This window comes from Fukomys damarensis, unplaced genomic scaffold (genome assembly GCF_012274545.1).
Source record: "Fukomys damarensis isolate Sample0158 unplaced genomic scaffold, DMR_v1.0_HiC HiC_scaffold_4, whole genome shotgun sequence".
Taxonomy (NCBI): domain Eukaryota; kingdom Metazoa; phylum Chordata; class Mammalia; order Rodentia; family Bathyergidae; genus Fukomys; species Fukomys damarensis.
Window position 1 is genome coordinate 71,051,477 of NW_022900916.1, and position 18,121 is coordinate 71,069,597.

The following is an 18,121-nucleotide window of genomic DNA, read 5'->3' on the forward strand; positions in this document are numbered from 1 at the left end:
AAGTAAACAACCTAGTGATGAATCTTAGACTCCTAGAAAAACAAGAGCAAGAAAAACCCAAAGCTTGAACAAGCAAAGAAATTATAAAGATTCAAGCAGAAATCAATGCAATGGAAACTAAGAAAATGATACAAAAAATAAATGAAACAAAGAGTTGGGTTTTTGAAAGAATAAATAAAATTGACAAACCCTTAGCTAATCTTATCAAAAAAAGGAAAGAAAAGGTTCAGATCCATGCAATCAGGAATGAAAAAGGTGAAGTCATAACAGATCCAACAGAAATCCAGAGGATCACTAATACCTACTTTGAAAACCTGTACTCCAATAAAATGGAAAACACAGAAGAAATGGAAAGATTTTTAGATACTTATGAATTACCAAAGTTGAACAAAGAAGATAACAACATTTTAAACACCCCAATTACAGTCAGTGAAACTGAAAATGTAATTAAAATTTTACCAACAAAGAAAAGCCCAGGCCCTGATGGATTCACTGCTGAATTTTACAAGACATTTAGAGAAGAACTACTGCCATTACTCTTCAAACTTTTCAATGAAATTGAAAGGGAAGCAATACTTCCAAATTCATTCCTGGAAGCAAGTATCACTTTGATTCCCAAACCAGGGAAAGAGGCAACTAAAAAAGAGAACTACAGGCCAATCTCCTTAATGAATATAGACGCAAAAATCCTTAATAGGATACTAGCAAACAGAATACAGAGGATCGTCAAGAAGATCATACACACATCCTGACCAAGTCAGATTTATTCTAGGGATGCAAGCATGGTTCAACATACATAAGTCAATAAATGTAATACACTATATTAACAAAGTCAAGGACAAAAACCATATGATCCTCTCGATAGATGCAGAAAAAACATTCAACAAAATTCAATACCCATTCATGATAAAAACCCTGCAAAAAATTGGAATAGATGGTCTATATCTCAACTTAATAAAGGCTATCTATGAAAAACCAACAGCCAACATCATATTAAATGGCTGAAAACTGAAAACCTTCATGTTAAAATCAGGAACAAGACAAGGATGCCCACTATCACCACTCCTTTTCAATATAGTTCTGGAAACATTAGCCACAGCAATTAGACAAGAGAAAGAAATTAAAGCAATAAAGATAGGAAAGGAAGAAGTTAAACTGTCATTATTTGCTGATGATATGATACTCTACATTGAAGACACAAAAAAACTCCACCAAAAGACTTCTAGACTTAATTGACAGATTCAGCAGAGTAGCTGGATACAAGGTCAACACCCCAAAATCAAAAGCCTTCTTATACACAAATAACAGACTCACTGAGACAGAAATAAGGTAAACAATTCGTTTTACAATAGCATCCAAAAAAATGAAGTATCTAGGAATCAATCTAACAAAAGAACCATAAGATCTCTACACTGATAACTATAGCACTCTGAAAAAAGAAATTGAAGAGGATATAAGAAAAATGGAAAGATATCCCCTGTTCCTGGGTAGGAAGAATCAACATAGTGAAAATGGCCATACTACCAAAACTGCTATACAGATTCAATGCAAGGCCATTTGAAATCCTAACACTATATTTCACAGAACTAGAAAAAAGAATCCAAAAATTCATTTGGAAGCATAAGAGACCTAGAATAGCAAAAGCCATCCTAGGCAACAGACAGATGGCAGCGGGTATAACAATTCCCAATTTGAAACTATACTACAAAGCCACTGTGATAAAAGCAGCACGGTACTAGCAAAGAAACAGACCTGAGAATCAGTGGAACAGATTGGAAGACACAAAAACAAATCCAGATGTACTCAGCTACCTCATCTTTGACAAAGGAGCTGACCATCCTCAGTGGAGGAAAGATAGCCTCTTTAATAAATGGTGTTGGAAAAACTGGATTTCAACCTGCCACAGATTAAAACTGGACCCTTATCTTTCACTATGCACTAAATTAAAATCCAAGAGGATTAAAGATCTAAATATTAAAACAGAAACACTAAACTTGTTGGAAGGTAAGTTAGGCAGAACTCTGGAAGACATTGGCATAGGAAAAGACTTTATGAACAAATCCTCAGTAGCACGGGAACTAGCAGAAAGAATCAACAACTGGGATCTCATCTTATTAAAAAGCTTCTGTACTTCAAAAGAAACCATCAGTAGAACTAAGAGACAACCTACAATGTGGGAAAAAATTTTTACCAACTGCTCCTCAGACAAAGGACTATTATTTCTCTGTACTTCAAAAGAAACCATCAGTAGAACTAAGAGACAACCTACAATGTGGGAAAAAATTTTTACCAACTGCTCCTCAGACAAAGGACTATTATCTAGAATATGTAAAGAACTAAAAACATTCAGCTCCCCCAAATATAAAGACCTGATTCAAATATGGGCATCCAAAATGAACAGACATTTCTCAGACAAAGAAGTAAAAGCAGCAAGTAAATATATGAAAAAATGTTCCACATATTGAAGATATACTCCTAAGTGAAATAAATAAATCACACATGTGTAAATACCGAATAGTTTCCCTGGTGTGAATAAACTGCAATAATACATAAGATCCTAATAAGATTACTGACATTGGTAAATGGGAAGGAAGGGGTTAAAGGTGTAGGGAAGGTGGGATGGGTAGGGGAAGGGTAATAAGGGAAAAGAAAAAAAATGTGAGATAATGAAAAGATGGAAATACAGTGTTTGTAAATGGGGAGGGGAGGAGGGGGTGAAGGGAGGGCAGGAACAAGGGGAAAAAAATGAGAACCAAGACCTGTCATGTAAAGGTACAACATCCCAATAATGAATGTAACTGTAATGTATCCCTAAAATGTACCAATAAACTCAATTAAAGCTGAAAAGAAAACAGACCAAAACAGAGAGCCAGGAACCTAGACAAAAAATATAATGGGAGGGCTAGATGCCACTCAGTACTTGCCTAGCATCCATGAGGCCCTGGAGTCAACTGCAGGCACTGCAAAAAGAAAAGACATAGAAAATAAATGCACAAAGGAATAAATGCAGAATGGTAGGAGCCAGTGTAGACAAGAGTGAGTAGCTATCTGTATCCTTTGCTTTGCTTTGTGACTAGTGCCTTTTCTTCCTAACCTCGGACTCCTACTCCTTTTCTGCGATGAGCACTGTCACTCCCTAGAAACCACTGGTTACCTTTCCACTCAAGTAAACATTACTTCTGTTTATCAAAAACAGAAGTATGGACAGAAACCACGTAATCCTGGATGCCACATGACTACATGTTACACAGCATTGCCTCTGCATCAGAAACAGATCCAAGGGCTGGGGATGTGGCTTGGGGGTAAAGTGTTTGCCTGATGTGCACCAGGTCTTGGGTTCAAGCCCCAGAACTGCCAAAACAGAAACAGAGATCACCAGGAACCATGCAATGCCAGGATTCACACTCTAGAAACCATAAAGCAAGCTAGGTAAGATGTATTCTTATTTCTAGGCTAAATCTTAGAAGTAGCGTTACAAAGAAAAAAAAGCAAGTCATTAAAACTTGCTTTACTTTCCAGTTGATATGTCCATTTATGTGCGTGCATGTGTGTGTGTGTGTTTGATGATGCTGGGGATTGAAACATGGGCATTGCACATGTTGAGCATGCCCTGTGCCACAGAGCTGCCTCCCCAGCCAATATATCTATTTTAAATCTCTCCTTTTCCCACATTTTCCTACTTGGAAATTATACTAGATACCTTCATAGCTGTGCAATTCACGGATCGGATCAAGGGATAACTGCGAGTTTCTGAACCCTGGACTTCAGCATAACAAAAATTCTGATGAACTCACTTTTAAAATTTACTTAAGACTAGAAAGATGATAAGAAATAGGGAGGTAGGTTTTTTGGAGATAGAGAAGGATCTGGGGAAGGGGCAGAGTAGGGTAGGGGAGAAGGGACAAAAAAGATATGATATATACATACTAATTCCTCAAAATAAATGTAATTACTATGTATCACAAACATACGTTAATAAAAAAGTAAAAGCTATAAAATGATCATAAGATAACAATCTTTAAGAGAGCTATAGAGAGGAAAAGACCAAGGCAAATTCAGCAAAGCTCTTCCCGAAGCTGGTATGCTTCATAGCACTAATGAATTACAAAAAGTGGAGGCATTAAAATAAGCTTAATTCACTTGCTGAAAATCAAGAGGAAAGAATGTTGTTTGAGAAACTCTGAGCAGGCTAGGCTGCAGCAGTTGTAGACACGCGGGCTGATTCAGAGAGCTGGTCCTCATGGCGTGTTTATGAAATCCTGCCACTGCTGCTTATGAGGCAATGCGGAGGCGAGCTTTGCTTTCCGATCATACATTGTCACCCTCTGAGGATCCACACTTTCTTGGCCTGAGCCTCCCAAGTGGGAGGATTACAGTCCTGCCACACATGGCTCATGGGGAAGCGGCTCACCCCTGTGCACCCTGACCCCTATCCACTTTGGCCTCCCAACACTGGGGATGCAATACCTGTGCTGGCACAGGGTCTGAGGTCTCCGCCACCTTCTGCCAGTCCATTGTGGGTCCCAAGGTGAACCCTAGAGAGTAAATGCAGCGATGTCTGCTTGAGGGTTCTAAAAGACCAGGCAGAAGCAGTGTCTGCTCTGCGAGGCAGGCTCACGCCTGAGGCCAGAGAAAGCTGAGGGAACTCTTTGGGCTTCACACTCTCCCGTGACACAATCATGTGATCATGTTGGTCCACACGACCTTCAAGGCAATGAATTCCACAGGACAAGACCATGAACAAGTTTGGAAAGCAGCAATTTTTTTTAAATTTTGGAAATGAACCGGCTTGCCAACTCTTTATTGTTTAAAATACATTAAATACAATGACAACTGTAACTGCTCACTCTTCCTTTCACCCTGGAAAGAACCGCAAGCGCAAGGTCCCGAGTTCGATCCCTGTACCAAAGAATAAACAAATAAATAATAATAATTGATACAGATACCCAGGGGAGAATTTTTTAAAAAAACAACATGATCAGGGTATGGCTCAAGGGCCATATGCCACACCCATGGTGACAGGAAGTCTCTGAAAGTGCAACAAGAGAACAGTAGCAGACTCTCTCCACCAGCTGGAGTTAACAACCATACCTGCTGCCATCAGCACAGCAGCCTGTGAGAGGCGCTCCTTCTAGCTCCACAAAGCTGAGCCCCAGCCCTGTGCCCTGGCACCTCCTCCTCAGAGCTGTTACTAGGGTCTGCAAGGCGGGCAGCTCTATCACTGCCCACAGAGGCCCTGAAGTGGGTGAGAACAGACTCTTCAGATCGCTTCAGGGGCACGCACACTGTAGGCCAGGCTCATAGCCTTTTCACTTTCCTTCAGCATGTATCTGCTGTCACTCACTGGTAGATGACGTGGGCTGCAGCGTGCAGATCAGTCAATTACTCTCAGCCAGCCGGCTGTAGTCCACTGTGGTTCAGGCTGGTCTCTGGCTGCGAGGCCGGAGTAAAACTCCCTGACCTCTGTGGGTTTGAATCTTGCATGGTTCTGCAGCAGGTTCAAGCTGTGCTCCCCTCACAGCAAGTCAGTGTTCTGGTAGGGGGTGCTGATTCCAACCTCTTACCAACTGTGTAGTCCGCTGTGTCTTTACTCTCCTGGTGGGCTGGGGGGAGGCCCTCTCCCTGCTGCTTGCCACTCCACCATATTTCCAAGCTCAGAGCAATAGTCTTTTTGCTCTGACATTGTCTGGCAATCTGCACGGATGGCATGAGCAGTTAGCACCTGATGCTGAATGGACATCCTGGCATGGTCAACGCACACTGCTTTTTACTTTCCATTTGAAATTATTTTCCACTTTAAGCCCAATGGAAGTCACGAGAGATCTGACAATGAAAATCTAAAATACTCCAGATAATGCAGAGCCAGCAGTGCCAAACTTACCTGAACACTTTCAAAGAAAAGGTCTAATTCTAAAGATGATCTCCTTCAACCATGGTAAAGCATGAACACATGAATGCTTAGCATTTCTACCCATCAGATTTTCCGTCCGACAGGCACCAGCTTCCCAGGGACACGGTTTATTGGGGAAGGGGTTCTATCAGACCAGGCTGACCTCGAGCTCACCATGTAATGGGAATGCTAGGATTACTGTCCTGGGCCACATGCCTGGCCCAAGGACATGCTCCCAACAGCAGAATGGCCTCCTTCCTGAGCATCCTAGTCCAGTACCATACAATACATACATACATGCATACATACATACAGTTATGTGTGCGCACCCATGTTTATAGCAGCAGTTTGTTTTTATTTTGTTTTGGTTTTTTTGAGACAGGGTTCTCACTACGTAGTTGAGACTGACCTGGATCTCACTATGTAGCCCAGGCTGGTCTCGAACTCACAGCAATCCTCCTGCCTCAGCCTCCCGAGTGCTGGAATTACAGGTGTGTGCTATTATGCCCGGCTATATAGCAGCACAGTTTGTAATACCTCAGTCTTGCAAACAACCCAAATGCCCATCAGCCAATGAGCTGATAAAGAAGGTGTGGGTTTTTTTTATATGATGGAGTACTAAACTCTGCCATAAAAAAGGATGAGCTTCACACATTTATAGCTAAATGGATGGACCTTGAGAACACACTCCCAAGTGAAATAAATACCGCATTGTTTCTCAGGTGTGAGAAACTGAAAGTGGAAATAAGGACTGAAATGTAAAATAGACACTGGGAAATAAGAAGAAAATGCTCAAATGAGAAGGGGAACAAGGTGGGGGGCAAGGGACAAGAGAAAAAGAAAGAATAGAAGGGGAAAATGGCACTTTCAGGGGTAGGCTAGTGCACATTCAAGTTCCCACCAGGATGTATCCTCAGAGAGAAGCCATGGTGCCCAATGAGCTGGGCGTGATGGCTCACGCCTGTGGTCTCAAAATTCTAAGAGGCTGAGGCAGGAGGACTGCAAGTTTGAGTGTAGCCTGGACAACTGAGCAACTTCATGAGACTCTGAAAAAATAGAAAAACAGCTGGGGATGTAGCTCAGTCCTGAATTCAATCTGCAGTACCACAAAATATGTGCCCAGCAACTGGACAGGCAATCCTTGATGTGTATGTGTGTGTGGGGGGGGTGTTGGGGATGGACTCCAGGGTATATTAGACAAGCACTGTACCACTGAGCTAAGCCCTTCTTAATTCGTGGTCACTGTCACTGTCTATCTGCCAGGGTACGAAACTGATTCCATGTCTCCATGCTCTTTCCAGCCTTGTGTCCAGGAAGATGGTCCAACTGCCGTGCAATCTTAAGACATTCCCAGAACTATGGGTGCCCCAGGTAGCACCTGCCACACTCAAATCCCTCAGAGAAGAAACTGCTGTATACACACAAGAGAACACCATTTAGACTTGCAAAGGGAGGAAATTCTGACCCACACAACAACATGGTGAAGCTTAAGGGCATCCTAGTAAGTGACAAAGCTGGTTACCAAGAGATGAACAGAGCACGATTCCACACACATGGGGTACTCAGGGTGGCCTGATTCATAGAGACAGCCGGAGGAATGCCTGCTCAGGAGCCAGGAGGAGGGAATGAGGAGTTCCTGCTCTGTGGCTGGACTTTCAGTTTGGGAAGATGAAGGGGAGGTGGGGCAGGTGATGCCAACAGCCACACAACAGTGCCAGTGCACCGAATGTCCCAAACTGCGCACTTAGAAATGGTAAGACAGTGTCTCTTATGTAAAATGTACTTTGTTAAACTTTTTACTTAATAGAAAAGCATCCTATTTATCCTGATGGTTGAAATAAAAACAGTTCAGGACCCTTTGCTGTCTGTGCTGGGAGACTACGGGGAGACCACTAAGGGCCTCTCAGGGCCCTGTCAGCAAATACCGGAAGTTTTCCAGCTCTCCTGTGATTTCCCATGTTGGCCCAGGAGGAAGGAGCTCCCCACCTGACACATCTACCTCTAGGCCAACACAGAAGCTTCATTCCACTTCCATGCCATCTCAAAGGAAGCGGCTCACCTCATCGGTGATACCAGTGGTTTTATGTGTGGTCTTCCGCTGGCCAAGGTTCTGAGTTACGCTTCACTATGGCTGATCTGATCTTTATTGGGTAAGCAGAGCTAGCTGGGTCCACTTCAACAGATCGAGAGTTCTCTTTTCTGCTTCACCTCCTCTGCTGGCGACTAGGTGTGAGTCAGCCTGGCCTCACAGAAGAGACCTGGTTGAATCTGGTTTCAGATTTGCTTAAGCGGGGCTCCCTCCTAGCTTAACAAAGATTTTTTTTCATCTCCACTTCAAAAGAGCGAGCCTGTAGTTAGTGTTTTACTAGACAAAAACTGAAAAGTTGATTCTCTTTTGGAGGCAACTTGAGCCCCTTCTTGGCTGGCAGGGAGGGGCAGAAATGAGAAGTTAGAGCACAAGGGTTTTAACTTCCAAATCCCCATGAAAAGACCTTCTGAAAATAAGAAAAGTAGGACAGACTCTCAAAAACAAAATCCCTTCCAACTGATTTTAGCTTCAAACAAAACTCACTACCCTGCTTCTTTGTCTTTTATTTTATCATAGCAGAATAATTTCCTAATTATCATCAGTCCATGAACATACATGAGAAGAACTGGACAGTAATTCCTCTGAAGTACTGTTTTGCTCTATGGTACAGTGTTCTCCCTTATCCACAGGGCACAAGTTTTGAGGTCCTCAGTGGACTCCTAACTCCATGGACTGACAGTATCTGTGACAGTTTAATTTACAAGTCAGACATAGGAAGATAGTAACAAGAATACCTACTAACAAAAAAGAGAGGTATAACAATACTTTGATAAAATCATGTGAATCCAGCCTCTCACTCTTTCAAAATATGTTACTGAGATGCCCTCACCTGCGCTGACGTGAGATCACACAGGGCCTGTGTGGCGGGGACCTGCACGGTACATGTACTATGATGTAGCACTGCTCTACATTTCAGAGGAAGGATTGCAGAGCCACACGAAGCAGTCGACTCTAGGAAACCAAAGCCATGGAGAGTCCAACCACAGATCCAGGACTGCTGCACTGATATGTTTGCTTCTGCTCTGCCAGCATCCCCAGAGCTTCAGCAATTGGAGGAAGTAACAGAAGACTAGAGTAGAAACTAGGGTTTGGCCAGCTTTCTATCTCAAATCCCTGAGATGATCAACTTATAAAGAGTACAGTTTTATTTCTGCTTGCTGTTGTGGAAGTTTCAGCCCATGGTCTCTTCATAATGTTTTAGGACCACGGCAAGGCAGCACACCATGATGGACTCAGGTGAGCACAGCCACTTACCTCTGAGGTCCCACAGCCCCTGCAAGGACTCAGCCTCGATGACTCAAGGACCTCCCATGGGACCCCATCTTGAAGGTGCCCCACCTCACAGGAATGCCAAGATGGTAGGCCTTAGGTGGTTCTAAAGAGAGCCAAGCCTAACAGGGGTCTCGGGGGACAGAGATCCAAACTATAGCAGCGCCTTACAGAATGCGCTCTGCAGACAAACATTTGGCAGATTTCTTTTAAAAAGACCACTGATTATACTCTGGATCTCATGTAACCAAGTGACAGAAAGCTGACTAACATTCAGCCTGCTCTCCTGTGCCAGAATGGTTCCAATACTATTGGGACCTGAAGGTCTGTTTATCTGAATCTAGAGTCTACTGGACAGAGACACTCACAAACATACAGAAAAAATTCCCAGTGTGACACAGACCCAGAACACTGCATGAAGAGGGATTTCCCGGGCCAGGGATTTAGCTCAGTATTGCTGCCACCTGCCTCATAAATGCAAGGACAGGAGTTTCATCCCTGGTAAAAAAAAAAAAAAAAAGTGATTTCCCAATAGGGACCAGTTTATTTTTACTTCCTGATGCTGCCCACAGATTCAGGTTTCTCTGGTTCATCTTTTGTGTTGGGATTTTTTATTAAACCGAATTTATCATGTCGCCCTGAGGCTCCTGGTCTCACTGCACACATAAACCAAAGCTAACATTAAACCTTTGCTTCCTGTACTTCAGATGTCCAGATTCACCAAGGCTCTTATATTCCTCTGAGAATCCTGAGCTCATCCTTCTTATCTGTGGTACCAAACAGAGGGAGAAAGAGAGCTCTTGGGTTCCCCATCCCCACAAAAAGGGCCTTTCTCTCCTTGTAAACAACGAATGCATTTTTCAGCTCAAAGGTCCAAGACTGTACTAAAAAGAGCAGCAGCCAAAGAAGCTGTAAGAATAGATGATTCAACGACTCCTTATTATCACCAGGGCTAGCTCATAATTACAAATGCTGGGTTGGGGGCACATCTGAGTCACCCATGTGCCTAGAAGAAGAACGCCATTAGTCATCTCCCTGCATAAACCTTCATGATTTAATACTCCTGCTTCACAACCAGGTCTCAGTGTGCTTCATCCTGAAATGGCAACGGATTTTTTTTTCTCATGCTCACAAATATATCCTGCAATCATCTTAATGTCAACTAATGGCAGCCTCCAGAGCTGTCAAGTCTGGATTTTGTTTTGTAGTACAAGACACTGAACACAGGGCCTCAAGCAAGGCTGCACTGAACTCGCAGTCCTCTTGTCTCCGTGTCCCCAGTGGCTGCAACAACGTGTGCACCCCCCACACCTGTCTTCTGCGTCCACAGTACAAGTGGATGACTCTGCAGAGGCGGTTTGGATGTGTTTACATGCTCACACTCAGTGAGGTGAGAAGGAAGTAGGCAGCCTTAAAACCCTGTGCTTCTGCCCCGGGTTCTCCAATGCCTGGAATGATGTAAATTCAGGAATGTTGCCTTCTATGGCAAGAGATTCTAGGATAAAGGGAAAGGTGAAGCTGAGTTTCTGGGAAATTATCACTTATTCCAGATGAAAGTAAGCTGAGGTTTTTAAATCAATGTAGGATAAAAGGATGATTTTTTTTTTAAAGGAAGACATTGGCCAGGTATGGCAGCATGTGAGTGTGATCCTAGCACTCTGTCTGGGGAGCTGGGGTAGGTGGAACAACTTACTGACTTGGGAAGATAAAAAGTAAAAACAAGGGCTGCAGGTGTAGTTCAGTGTAAAGGCCCTTGGCTCGATCCCCAGTATCTCAAAATAAGTCAATCAAAAGACCCTGGTAAGTCTTGATCAGGGCCAGTAGAGCCTCGCTGCCACATACCTGTGATATAGTCACCTGAACTCTAATGGGCTCACAAGGCGTAGAACTGCAAACTGATAAATAGCTGCATGCACTAGTGCTGCTCAGGGCCCACTGCTCTCCATCAACACAAATTTCATTCTTCCTTCTCCCATCTTTGAATTATTGACATAGCCACAGACCTGCTTGACGCCAGCCTGATCTCCTGATTGTGACTCTGATCTGGAGAACCCAGCCTGGCTTGTTCCCTCAGAGCCCGGTATCTGGCAGAGGAGGCCTCTGTCTGTGCTGGCAGATGGGGGAAGCGAAGGCAGTAGTTTCCTGGGTCTGCTGAGATGAAGGTGACCTACAGAGAAGTACAGAAGCCTCTGGATACTCCTGTGTGGGCTACCAGCAGAAGGACTGTGGGCTCTGTGGGGAAACGCTCAGCTTCCTGACCCACAAACGCCAAGAGGCTGCAAAAGAAGTCCGCCCCCCAGGAGGGCTGTAGGTAGCAGAGACAAGTCCAGGATCCTTCACACTGAGCTATATCCCCAGGGTTTTTGTTTACTTTTTATTTATTTTTATTTGTTTGCCTTTTTATTTTACAGTGTATCACTAAGCCACTAAGTTGCCTAGGCCAGAACCAGAATAGATTATTCAGAATCTGTAAACACTAAGATACATTAACCAGCAAGACAAATGTGTTCGGTTATTCTTTGGTTTTGCTCTCTTTTCCCCAAGCCCAAGACTCAAACGGGAATAGGGTCCCACAGCAAGAGAAGATAAATTTACTGTGCTGAGGCTCAGACCCAGGGCTTGCCTGACAGAGTCAGACGCCACTATGGTGACAGAGGGCTGCAGACTCCTGGGCCCTCAGCCTGCTGCTTGCTCATTAGAAACAATATCCATGTTTTTTTTTTTTCCTTCCTGAGTCAATCAAAGACTTTAAAAAGCAGTTTTTGCCAAAACCCATCGCTCTTTGCTTGGGTCTACAAATGCCCAGTGGGCAACAAGCAGAGCCTGACCTTTACTTTGTAAAATTCTAGGTTAAATTCCCAACTCTGCCTATAGGTTCGTTAGTCATTTAGGGAATGTCTGTCTAAATATTGGCAAAGCAGAATTTATTAGCCCTAAATTTACCTAGCTTGTGTCATCCCCTTTCAAGAGGGAAGCCAAGAGAAACTAATGTAATTCTCAGGAGTCCACAGACTCTTCATTGTCAACCTTGTCTGCTTGCAGGCTCCCTCCCTGGAGGGGTGCTCCAAAGTCTCCAGTCATTGTTCCAAACCCGTAATCACCTGGACTCCAGGAAAAACAAAGCCTCGAACTCATGACTGAAACGACCACAAGGAGAGATAATGATTTTGGGAACACAGAGCCACGTCTCAAGCCACAAGGGCCACCTCCAGGCCTGCAAAGCTGGGCCTGGGGCTGAGGTGGCAGTCAATGGCTCCTTTTTGGGTGCACCGGTCCGAGCCTCCTCATCAGAGCCTCCTCCCTCCACCTCTGGCTCAGCCTGAAGTCCTTTCACTCTTTCCTACTTTTCAATGAAACGTTTTGCTTGTAAAATCATACTGTTGCTTTACTTTTAATTTGTCATTACCAAAGCAAAGAATCATGCAAGCCAGTGAAAAAACACAGTACGCAGCACTGAAGCACTAAGGCATGCTCCCGCCCTGAGTAACATCGCAAATGTTGAATTTAAATGGGATTTCTGTTGCCTTCACCAGAATCCCAAAACTATGAGAAACAGGATGAGGTCAGTCTATCTCACAGAGCAGGCACTCAGCATTGGCCCAATGACCATAGAAAAACAGCTAATTCTAGAATAATGTTTTAATATTGATGTACTCTATCTCACTGATGTGCCTAAGATTTGAAAAGCTGTTCCCTACAAATACAGTTTCTTTGCTTGTGTATGTAACACGTCAGACTGTAGATATAAAGTCTTGGAGTAAATGAAACTAAGAAACTTCTTTGCAGGCAGAATCTCCAGAGTCTGCTAGGCTTTTTGATATCCCTCAAGCTAAAGCAGCAAGAAATGTCTGGTCCAAGCCTGACTTGGGGGATGACCTTGGACCTGACTTAGTCAGGGATGGTTCCTGGAGGCCTCTGGGAGTGCTGCCTCCCTCCCAGCACATCACTGTGTCCTCTGCCACCACGGAGCAGCAGAAGTACATGTCTGCCCTGATATTCTTCCCTGTTTTGAGCTTGTTTCTACAGTCCTTGGGATTAAATCAGGCCTTTCTACTGAGCTATATCCCCAGTCCTTTTATATTTTGAGACAAGATCTCACTACACTCACTGGATTTCCCAGACTGCGTTGGAGAGTACTAAGAGCACAGGGATCACAGGCAGGTGTTGCCATGCCAGGATGGCTGGCTGGCCGGCTTTGAGACAGGGTCTAACTATGCACTCCAGGCTAGTCCTGAACTCATTCTGTGACCCAGCTGAGCTCAAGTTCTGGATTCTCCTCCCTTAGTTTAGGGGTTTCTGGAGCATAAGCATGAGCCACCACACCCATCTCCTCAGATATTCTGAAAAGGCCATTATCTGAAAAGAAGATCTTCTTGCCCAAAACACCACAATTCAAAACACATCATCAGTTTCCTATTACCCAGTACTGTGTCTGACAGGACAGCTCTGCAATGTGCCCCAGTCTGGAGAGGTGCATGGTAAAGGAGCTGTGATGAACCTTGTGGCTCTATCCTTGTCACTGGCCATCTTTTTCTGCTGTGACCACACACCTACTAGAGGGAGGAAAGATTTTTTGGGGCTCATGGTTTCAGAGGCTTTGGTCTAAGGCCAGCCAACTAACTCAACTGTTTTAGGACCATGGGGAGGCAGAAACATCATGGCAGATGGTGAGTCAGAGAGATAGTGCTCATCTCATACAAGCCAGGAAGCAGAGAAAGAGAGAAAGATCCAGACAGGGAAAGGGTTGGGGACCACAGAGCATCCCCAAAGTCATTTCCCCAGGACCCTGCAGCTGGACCCCATGTCCTGTTTCCATCATCTCCTAATAATGCCATCAAATTATGATTCATCAATGGACAGGCCCACCAAGGAAGTCAGAGCCCTTGCAATCTGATCACCTTCTGAAAGCCCCAGCTCTGAATATGAGACTTGTGGGACCACTTTGGACCTAAACCACAACACTATTCTCACCATCTCCTCCTCACAGGAAGTGTTCAGTATCTTATCATTCTTTGTGCAATACCAGTGCCCCAAACCAAGGTGCTAGGACCCCAAAAATGACAACCCAAACTGTTGTGCCTCAACCTACTGATTTGAAGAAACAGTCTCAGAATCCAGATTTCTCTAACCTCCCTTAAATACAAGTGTTGGGCTGAGGGATGGCTCAGTGGGAGAGTGGGTGCTTAGCATGCTCAAGGCCCAGAATTCAATCCACAGCACACACAAAAGAGGATGAAGAGTAGGAAGAGGAATTATCTTAAACTCTTTCTATAGGAATAAGGATACCATTAAATAACCAGGAAAGATTAACCATCTGAAAAGAGAGATGACCAAAAGTTATCATTATACCCAGACAGGCTTTTCATGTCCTCTTCTGAGGGAAGCTCTGAAAGATTATGTGGAGACTTTATCTGCGTACCAAGACACCTTTGTTCACCACAAGGTTGGCCTCTAATCTCCCATACTCTGCAAGTACTCCCTACCCCATTGATACTTCTCTGTAAAAAGGATATTTAAGTTTCAGCCACCTGGCCCGTTCTTTGAGTCTCCATATTTTTAATGGCTCCCATGTATAAGTGCATGATAATTTACTATGCTTTTCCTCTTGTTAACCTATCTTTGTTATAAGGATGTTGGCTGTGATCCTTTATGGATGGGAAAGAGACAGTTCCTCTCACAGCTCATCCCACACACTAGCTCCAAGGAGGCCCACTGGTTTAAGGCAGTGGTTCTCCATTGGGGGTTGTTTGGCCCCTAGGAGTATTTCAAAATGCCTGTGGATATTTTTGTCATAGCTAGTAGTGGGGAAATTTACTGGAAAGAGCCCATGGATACTACTAAACATCCTTCTATGCACAAGATCTCTTGCAACAAAGAACTGTCCAAACCAAAAAGACAACAGTCCTGACAGAGAGAAACCTCACACTGATTTAAGATTTTAACCTATTTAAAGGTATAAAATGTAAGGCCGTTAAGTTGGATCCATAGTACTGAGGTGGGAAAAAAAAAAGGATAAAAATGAAGTTTGCAAGGTTTCTAGAAAAGCTCTTCCTGAGACAGAGGAGATCATGTGTGCCTATATTCCCAGCACTTTGGAAATCTGAGTCAGAAGGACAACAAGTTTAAGCTTAGCCTAGCAATTTAGTGACTTAGTAAGACCCCGTCTCAAAACAAACAATAACACTAAAAAAGGGCTGGGGATGTAGTTCATTATGAAAGCCCTGTGTTCAATCCCTGGTACTGGAGAAAAAATGTTCTTCCTGACTTCTGGAGTTCACTTTGTCTCCCGCAAGCCTTGTTGAGGGTATGCCGCCACACCACTGTGAAGACAGATGAAAGCCACACAGACAGGAAGGTGCAGCCTCAGGATAAAGACAACATGGAAAACTGCATGAACTAACAAATGCTCTTACTGCTTAAACCAGTTTAAATCCAGCTTTACTTCAAACCCCAAGTGGTACCCAGCCTAACTGACTCAGTAAGTTTTCTTAGTTATCAGAGAAGTTTTTTAAAAATTTAAGCCATTACAAGAATGTAGAAAATTCTATGCAGAGAGGGAGAGGGACAGATTGTTTTAAGGTTTCTGGGTTTTTTTTGTTTGCTTGATTGATTTTTTGTTTTGTTTTGTTTTATGGTATTGGGGATTGAACTCAGGGCCTTTAAAATGAGCAGCATCCCCAGCCCGTTTTTTACTTTGATACAGGGTCTTATTAATTTGCTAAATTGCTCAGGCTGAGCTTGAACTTGCAGTCCTCTGGCCTTGGCTCCCAGAGTGCAGGAATTATAGGGGTGCAGCACCACATCTGGTATTTGGGCTAATTTTCAATTCAACTGTAGCATCAGGCCTTTACAAGAGTACTAACACACTTTAATAAAAGCTGACAACCAGCCATGCATGGTGGTGCACACCTGCAATCCCAGCACTCTGGGAAGCTGAGGCAAAAGGACCCCAAGGTTGAGCCTGATCTGGCCAATTTAGAGGTTGAGCAAGACTCTGTCTCAAAATAAAAAAGGGCTGGGGATGTAGCACTGGGTTCAGTTTCCAGTACTGCCAAAAACAAAAACAAAACAAACAAAAAAAAACCTCACCAGACTGGAGGAGGACTAAGATGGAAGCTACTAACGCAGCAACCCAGCTGAGCCATAGCACCAGCATATAAGCGAAAGAGAGGGAGAGGGGATCGGAAGTCATGGACTCTGGGCATACAGTATGTTTATTCTTTCCTGGATATATTTAAAGGATGAACCATTGGGAAAAAATGGATGAAGCTATGACTATAATCCCTGCACTTCTGGTGCCAGGGCCTTACAATTTGCTAAAGGTTGACTTGTCAAGATAGATAACAATATTAAATTTCCATTTCAATAGAAGACACGTGGTAACACTGCTCTTTCATGAGCAGCGCTAAAGTCTTCAGAACAATGCATAATGGAATAGCTGTCTCCAAACTAGACAGAGACCTCCACCTCCACAATTGTGCTCTAACTTGTGGAAATACACGTACTTCAAGGAAAAATCTCCACAAACATTCTGAGGAATGAGATCCAAAAAAAATTGAAATCCAACTTTTCAACTGAATTGTAAGGATTTCTACAGCCAATTTAAATTTCCATTGCAGCCTGACAGGGACAGAGATATAGTTCACTTCACTGTCTTTCAATTAGTGCTATAGCCTCAAGATGAATCGTCAAAGCAACTAATTTAATATAAGAAATTAAGACTTTGGAAAGCGTGTTGAAAATTCAAATAAAAAGTGGATTAAATCCTTACAATGACGTACACTCTGCTGCTCCTCTTCACTCTAGGAAAACCGAAACTGGCTTAGCTAAACCAGTCCTTCTGTACAGGATTCAGTCACTGGGTGTGGTGATGCTGCTGTAGTCTGACACAAATGTGACCATGTGTCACCACCTCACTCCTCAGTAGGCCACTGCTGCTTGTCACACAGGAAGTTTGATTCTTACCAACCTGCAAGACGAAAACATTTAAATAAAAAATTACAGCAAAGTTGTAGGTGTGTGTTTCGAATAACTCTGGTATAGCCACCTAGTTAAGAAAACTTTTCCTGATGGCCAGGGTTTGAATTCCAGCTGTGCTATGAATTTGGCCTTTCAGTGCCGTTTCCCTTATCTTCAAAATGGATAAAACAGCATCTCCTTCCTGGAGTTGTGAGGATTAACAGTGTTAACATTTGTAAAGCTCTTAAAACAGAGCATGGCATTAGGAAGTACTTAATATATCTCATGTTAAGATCGTTGTCCCAGAGAACATCATGGACTTAAATATGCACACTCTAGAAAAGCAGAGGTATAAAAAGTGTCCTATTTTCCCCAATACTCCTATTTATTTATGCAGACAGGGATCACGGCTGACCTTGAACTCGCAGAAATCCTCCTGATTCAGCTTCCTCACGCTGGGATTACAAGCGCACACCACCACTTCTGAGTGGTTCTCGCTTTTCCTTAAGGTATGTTGGTACTCTTACAAAGGTCTATCGAAAACAATGCAAACACCCGGAGTGGTGGTGCACGCCTGTAACACCAGCACCGAGGAGTCTGAGGCAAGGCCAGCCTAGGCTACACAGTGAGTTCAAGGCAAGCTTGTCTCAACCACGTCCCCAAAAGTAATACTTTACACAATCTAAGGAAGAAGTGGACACCTCCCTTGGCCACACTGGTACTTGGCTGGACAGTGGTTAACCGTTCCACAAGGTCCTCAACGAAGACCACACAGAATCGCGAGGTTACTCGGAATTATCAGGAATCTGCAGGGAGCCCGCCTCAGTTTCCCCTGAGCAGGTGAGGTACACCAAGGGAAGCACCTAGCGCGATCACAAGAGAAGGGGAGGGGCCGCGCGGCGAGGGGCGGGCGA

At 43.7% G+C, this 18,121-nt stretch overlaps 1 long non-coding RNA gene across 2 annotated transcripts; it reads right to left on the minus strand.

Moving 5' to 3' along the window:
* Positions 1-2,922: 2,922 nt before the first annotated feature.
* On the minus strand, positions 2,923-17,878 carry LOC109117452. Of its 2 annotated transcripts, none has more exons than XR_002024760.2 (3): positions 17,623-17,878; positions 17,020-17,217; positions 2,923-2,960 (listed from the first exon to the last, which is right to left on the minus strand). It is a non-coding gene; the product is annotated as an uncharacterized LOC109117452 (long non-coding RNA). The 2 variants fall into 2 exon arrangements; XR_004515278.1 differs by lacking the exon at positions 2,923-2,960 and adding an exon at positions 4,652-4,899.
* Between the last annotated feature and the right edge of the window lie 243 nt (positions 17,879-18,121).